This window comes from Rhagoletis zephyria, unplaced genomic scaffold (genome assembly GCF_001687245.7).
Source record: "Rhagoletis zephyria isolate East Lansing unplaced genomic scaffold, Rhagoletis_zephyria_1.1 Rzeph_scaffold_01359, whole genome shotgun sequence".
NCBI lineage: Eukaryota > Metazoa > Arthropoda > Insecta > Diptera > Tephritidae > Rhagoletis > Rhagoletis zephyria.
This window is the reverse complement of record NW_016158443.1, coordinates 126,108-133,551: the sequence shown is the minus strand read 5'-3', so window position 1 is coordinate 133,551 and position 7,444 is coordinate 126,108. Positions and strand designations below refer to the sequence as shown.

The 7,444-nt window shown below is 40.9% G+C and overlaps 1 long non-coding RNA gene across 1 annotated transcript; it reads right to left on the bottom strand.

The window, feature by feature from the left end:
* Positions 1-258: 258 nt before the first annotated feature.
* Positions 259-1,589, bottom strand: LOC108363751 (uncharacterized). Its single transcript, XR_001847655.1, has 4 exons — positions 1,101-1,589; positions 897-1,007; positions 696-824; positions 259-633 (listed from the first exon to the last, which is right to left on the bottom strand). It is a non-coding gene; the product is annotated as an uncharacterized LOC108363751 (long non-coding RNA).
* Positions 1,590-7,444: the final 5,855 nt, after the last annotated feature.

The window sequence follows — 7,444 nt, the reverse complement described above, 5'->3', positions numbered from 1 at the left end:
AAAAGTTGAAAAAAGAAATAAAGTATCTCAATCAAAAATTCCCGGCAACTGAAGTTCGGTTGTCCTCCATAATCGACCCATAAAATCGGAATCGAATATGCATGCACGTTCTGCTGAACGATAAATATTTTGTAAATGTGTGCTCTGTCCGCTAACGAATTCCAGCCATGTGTGAAATATCGAATATGCATGCACGTTCTGCTGAACGATAAATATTTTGTAAATGTGTGCTCTGTCCGCTAACGAATTCGAGCCATGTGTGAAATATCGTATGTGAAGCCTCCGTCTGACTTAACGATTGTCAAAGGCATGCCAGAAGATGTTTCATCATATGTTTTCGGTCATCGTCTTCTTCGAGTATGTTCATCGATACCAAAAACTTTACAACCTATTTGTGCCAGCAGCCCTTAGTCGTTTTGCCAATGACATGGTACTACTGCACTGTTAATAACCAAATTAAGCCGCAGTTGCATTCACACGTGATATAATAGCTAGTGTCCGCAAGCTGTGGGAATAGCCCAGGAGATGGCGTTTGTTCAGCCATCGAAATCATTACACCGACGGCGGTGGGCAGTTCTGCTGGAACATATTTACCACAGCACTGGTTGCGGCGTTTTGTTCTGCAACAATAGCCTGCAATGATGACATGTCATATAATGTCGACGAACAAAGATATAAAATTGAAAATGACTAACCTTATTCCCGGCCGATTTGGGAGACCACCCTTGATCACGACCTGAACGCATTTACCAAGAGGAAAAACCGCAGGGATTGCAGTAGTTCTTGCAATCACCGTTGATGATGCTGTGCTTGTAATTAATAGTCTGAAAATACAAAAAATTGCATTAATGAAATCTTATACACATCAGATAAATAAATTTCAATAATTTGTTTACCATTTCACAAACCGAATTACCAAGAAATAGAAACTCACCGCGATGCGATACAGAAACAAAAACCAACAGGGCTGCATTTTTTTGGTAAACAACACAAGCGCTCAGAGCAAACTGATCCGCAAAATTATTTTGTGAAAAATAATAGTTGAAAACTCATAAGTGCAAATTATTGTGATTATTTTTAGTTGCATATAATTGTATTACCTTAGACTTTTTTTAAATGTTTTCTAATATTCATTCTTTTGGGACGCAAAAGCAACCATGTGCTCAATTTCTTGTGTGGAAATTTGGTCCCCATAAAGGACTTTCACCACGAAACAGCTACAAAAACAAAAACCTTTTCTACTGGTATACTGTGCTGCTGAGACTTCACTGCGCATTTATTCGAATAATACACACATAAAATTTTTCGGGAGGAATGGTAAATAATTTTTTTTTTGCATAGAAAACATGGATGCGTGATCTGCTATCGCGTTTTGAGTCGCAATGTTATGTCTTGTTTAAAAAGACATTACAAACTGTGTCATAGCCATTTTGAAAAGGTGAAAGAGGGTGATCGAGCACTGAAGATTTTAGAATTAAAAGCAGCGTTCTTTATTAAATTTATGATTGGTGAAAGTAATATACATCAACACCAAAATTATCAATGTCTATCAGAAAATGATTCTCTATCAGAAAATGATAGATCATTTTTAAAAAAAGCATCTTATTCTGTCGCTTTGGCTTTTTATTTAGAATTTCTAGAAAATTGTTAGGTACACTGAGGGAAATAATGCATAGTAAAAATGAATACTTTATATTTGATTATCGTTTAAAAATGTTCGTATTTAAAAATAATATTTTCATACAAAATTTATTACGCACGTATTTGACTGTTCACATCTGAGTATGTATATGTAAGTGTACATACGCAACCCAAGCATGCAGAGAACCGCTCTGTGAGCGGTGACAACACACGCATACATACATAGTACCCTGCAAAAAATTGTGCGACTAATCTCTAAAGAGAGTATTCCGAGATTACTCTCAATCGGGTACAATTGGGCATTAATTAGTCGCAACTTGTCTCATACGGGTACTAATGGAGGTCAATTAGTCTCGACTCATCCCTTATGGGTATAATTGGATATCAATTATTCCCCAACTCATCTCTAACGGGTAATATTAACGATTTAATGATATGTACGCTCTTAGTCAACGAAATTTCATGTGCGGCGTTGGCACACAGAGAGAGTATTCGCCTAACCAAACTGAGCAGCCCGGTTCGAATCTCAGCTGGCGCAAATTTTTATTTTTATTTTTTAAAAGTGACTAGTCGCCTTTTATACCCTTTCGGGTATAAAGGTGAGCAATTAGTCTCTTCATAGAACATGCTCGAACAAAAGCGAACAGTTCATTCCATATAAAGAGATCAAAAGTGGCATTAGTCGCATGTTCCTTTGCGATTGCTCCCGGAGTCATCCCGGATTAGTCCCATTTTTTGCAGGGTTGCGATTGCTCCCGGAGTCATCCCGGATTAGTCCCATTATTTGCAGGGTAATTACATGTTTATCCGTACATATTCAACATTTGAAAGCAAATTTATATGCCAGGGTGTAGCTGAGTGCGCAAAGATGCTTGCCACAAGTTGTTGATATCCGGAGATGGTCGGGTTCGAATTCCACTGCAGGTAACATGCAAATAAATTTTTTTTTTTTCAGTTTTTGTCTTGATTATTCACTTCACGGATGCTTTTTCAGTACGAACGTGGTCATTTTATTATTTATTAATTGAATTGAATATTTACCAATATTCAGTACTTTCGTTGACGTTTATAGTAAGATCAATTACGTTTCTATTTGATTTTAATATTTTTTTCCCTCAGTGTATGTAGTTTTATAGCCCATTAAAATTTAGAAGCTCAAAGTGCAAATTTCAAGCGCTAGGAAATCGCGTTGATTTTTAATGATTGGAAATTTCTTTTATATGGAAGAAAATGCCTAGCACCGTCAGCAAAAAAAGATAAACAGTAAATAAACAAAAATATAAATAGCCAAAACTGATCAAAATGTCACTTAACTTAATCAGCTGACCATAAGTGCATGTAACATATTTTTAAATTTATTTATTTGAATCTACCACATTGTTTTGGAATGTACCACAATTTTTCATGCTTATTTATGACTAAGAAAAATTTTTTGCGTCCGAACACTCTCAACAGCAACTGATCTGATCTGCTTTGCCGAAATACCAGCGAAGCATCAGTCAATCGTCAATTATCGTAAGACGCACGATGATAGTATACATGTGTCGACGTCGCAGCAAGCAGCATTTTGATGCCCAATTACATGTGTTTGGAAAATCAAAAAATTCCCGCCTCTGATTAAGGGTTACAATTAAACACAGAGCATAGTGTATTTAGTAGGGAGTGCCCAGTCTATATAAGAAGATTAAAGTTTGAAAAACAAAAAGTAGGATGTTGGCAATCAAATTCTAGCAAACAGCACCATAGTAATTTGAAATGCGTCTATGTTAATATTAGTAGTATACTAGCTAATATAGCTGAGCTCGAAAGACTTATTGAGGTAGTTGATCCTGACTTAGTCTTATGCTCCGAAACGTGTATAACAGATGAAATTAATGATTCAGAAATAAAGTTTCNAACCCAGTGTGTGGCAATTGCTGCGATGCTAACAAAGATTTAGGGTTACAATTAAACACAGAGCATAGTGTATTTAGTAGGGAGTGCCCAGTCTATATAAGAAGATTAAAGTTTGAAAAACAAAAAGTAGGATGTTGGCAATCAAATTCTAGCAAACAGCACCATAGTAATTTGAAATGCGTCTATGTTAATATTAGTAGTATACTAGCTAATATAGCTGAGCTCGAAAGACTTATTGAGGTAGTTGATCCTGACTTAGTCTTATGCTCCGAAACGTGTATAACAGATGAAATTAATGATTCAGAAATAAAGTTTCCAACGTACCACGTAATAAGGTGTGATTCGCACAGTAGACACACAGGCGGTGTAATTATAATCTTGCGAGACACAGTTGATTTCAAAATAAAAATAAATCGATCCATCAATAAAAATATATGGTGCATAGTCATACAATTAAAAAATTGGGTAAAGAGGTGTGAAATCGGTGTGGTTTATCACTCACCTAGTACAAGTGATGCAGATTTCCTGACCTATATGGAGGCCATCCTGTCTGCAACATGTGATAATATGGTAGATACTATCATAATCGGCGATTTCCATATAAACCTTAACGTAATATCAAGCTATAGTAGGAAACTCAATGAGATCTTCGCTCACCTAGCTATGAAACAACAAATCAATTTTAATACGCGGGTTACCGAGTGAACACAGGATCACTATGGTCTTTGGAATTTGTCCTGTAGTTTATTACTCTTATCACTTACGTTTTCCGCTTTGTATAAAAAAGACAAGGGGAACTTTTCGTTAAAATATAAATATGAAGAGGTTTATTCAAAAAATCGGGGCTGTTCGGACACGTCCGCACGGAGGAAAATCTTAACAATTGTGTCGTTTAAAATCAAAAATTTTGCTGACATTTCTTTGTGTCTCAAGTGTGTGTGTGTGTGTATGACATGTGTAGTGTGTGTACAAAGTAAGTGGATAAGTAAAATGTCAAAGTGTTTTGTTGAATATGTGTAGATGTGGGTGCGTGTTAGGATGTGATGCTGATGGGGACATCTGTGGGTGCCTGTTGGCGATAGTTTCGCAGGCGGAAGTGCCAGCGTTGCCGTCGCGAAAGGACCCATTTAGCCATCCCGGCCCCCCTAGGCGTATACTTAGCCTAGTAACCGCTGTAGTTGCTGCAACGTCTCTACAACGTTGCCAAGCCCGGATGGGCGGCGGTGGTGCGACCTGGACGACTGTTGGCTGCGGTGGGATGATGGGGGGCCCGGGCGGTAGTGTGCCGACGGTGGTCTCCGAGCGTGGACGTTCTGCCGCGCGTTATGATGTCGGCGACGATTACCTGATGCTGGAGCTGGTTGTTGAATTCGCGCTACCCGATGGGAAGTGATGGAACATGGTGTGATGACGTCTTTGACATACGTGACACCGGCTACGTGATGCACATTCCCATGTCCTGTGGGACAACGCGAGGCAGTTCAAACAGTGCCCGGGCTACTTGCTGCCGCTGGGCCGGTTGCAGGCCCCGAAATATTGGACAGGCGCTCATTGCGTGGCGCCGGTGGCATAGCCCACAAAGAAGTACGCCTTGATCCAGTTCATCTGCTAGTAGCAGTTCGGATGCTGCGGGGGCAGCGGATGCTGAGGGTGCGCCTGATGGCGCTGNTTGCTGCCGCTGGGCCGGTTGCAGGCCCCGAAATATTGGACAGGCGCTCATTGCGTGGCGCCGGTGGCATAGCCCACAAAGAAGTACGCCTTGATCCAGTTCATCTGCTAGTAGCAGTTCGGATGCTGCGGGGGCAGCGGATGCTGAGGGTGCGCCTGATGGCGCTGCGGTTGCTAATGCTGCCGCTCGCCGAACGCCTGGACGAGGGGATGGCACTGGAGCTGCTCCGGAGAATGATGTGGCAGATCGTGGTGCCGCAATCGGTGGTGCTGATGCTCGCGGTGCTACTGCTGCGTTGGTCCGGACTGCCGGCGTGGGGTTGGAAGACGGGATAGCCATGTCAACGTCCATTTCTATGAAACGAAAGGGGACTTTAGTGTTTTGCGGGGGAGAAAGCGTGCATGCTAACGCTCAATTATTTACGTTAATTGAGTTGCGTTAAGGATTGCTCGTCTGGCTGGGGTATTGCCAGAAGTGGAGCTCCTCTAAGAAAATGCCCAGGGGTGAGGGCAGTGAAATCGGAGGGATCTTGCGAGAGCGCAGAGAGGGACCGTGAGTTAAGAACGGCTTCTATTCGGGTTAATAATGTAGTAAATTCTTCAAAGTTAAATTTTTCTGTGCCAGCGACTTTTTTTTTAAATGTGTTTTGAAGCTTTTGACAGCCGATTCCCATAGACCACCCATATGTGGGGCACTTGGTGGGATAAATTGCCAATCAATGCCTTGGGGTGCGTATTTTTTAACGATTTCAGCCGAGACTTCCTCTATAAATTTTATAAATTGTTTTTCAGTGGCTCTTTTGGCTCCGACAAAGGTTTTTCCATTGTCGCTCATTATTTTGGGTGGAAATCCTGGCCGTCCGGCGAAGCGAGCAAATGCCGCGAGAAAAGCCGCAGTTGTCAGATCAGAACATAGCTCGAGGTGTACTGCCTTTGTTGTAAAGCATACAAAGACAGCCACATAACCCTTCGTAAAGGTTGAAGTCCTTAACATGGAAGCCTTTATCTGGAAAGGCCCTGCAAAATCAATACCAGTGGTAGTGAAGGACAGACCGAAAGTGCAGCGTTCAGGTGGAAGAGCTGCCACGATCTGCGTGCGCATCTTCTGCTTATGTATAGTGCAGACTTTACACATAAATATGCATTTTATGATCTGTGGCTTTAGTTGTGGAATATAATATTCTTGTCGGACCATTTGTTGCATGAGGCGATGTTCGGCATGTAGCACTAATAAGTGTAGAAATCTGAGGTATAGTGTTGCAAAGGGGGATTTCAATGGTATTATTATGGGGTGGCGTTCGTTATATGTGAGGCTGGAGTTCGCTAGCCGTCCATCAGCACGAAGCAGACCTTTCGTGTCTAAAAATGGATTGAGTACTAAGATTTGACTATTTTGGTCAATTGGTTTTGATTCTCTTAGCATTAACATTTCGCGGCCGAAATAGCGCGTTTGAGAGTGCAACAAGGGAAACCTTTGCTTTTTGTAGGTCTTGATGCGTTATAATGTTATGTGGGGAATTCGGTGTTTTCTTCACCTTATTTTTGAGGCGCTCTACGAATTTGAACATATAGGCGACTACCCTTAGGGCACGGGGGAACGAGGAAAATCGTTCTAGGATGTCAGTGTCATCCACACTGAGAAAAAGGATTAGTTTCGACAACTAAAGATATTTAGTTTCCGAATTTTGACAATATTTGGGAACTGTTACCAAGGATTGGGAACTATTACCATGGGTTGGTAATTATAACTAAATATATTAAAGCTTCTAATATTCATCTAGGTTGTAACAAATCGTTAATTTAGTTGAAGGGTTTGGTTAATACTAATAAATATTTCTTTGAAGCATATTTCTACAAATTCCATTGAACTTGAACGTATGGTTCATAAAAGGATGTTATTAAGCTCTGCTAATGCAGATAAGCTTTCTTTCAACACATGGTTTAGTCATAGTTACCAAATCTTGGTTGAGGCAACCACGATTTGGTTTGAGAGTGGAACATATTCATGCTTGTGAGCCACCCCTAAGTGCAGTATGCAGGGATACCACCCTAGAATGTCAGGGCATCGCTATCCGGTCAGACGATGTCGAGCTCGAAATATTTAACATATACATACCCCCTGTCACCTGCTGCCAGCAGGATATCACCCTGATATAGGTGCGCTCCTCAGAGGTGAAAACCGTATGGTAGTAGGTGACTTTAATGCCACCACGATCTTTGGCACTCAAGCCTGTCAAAC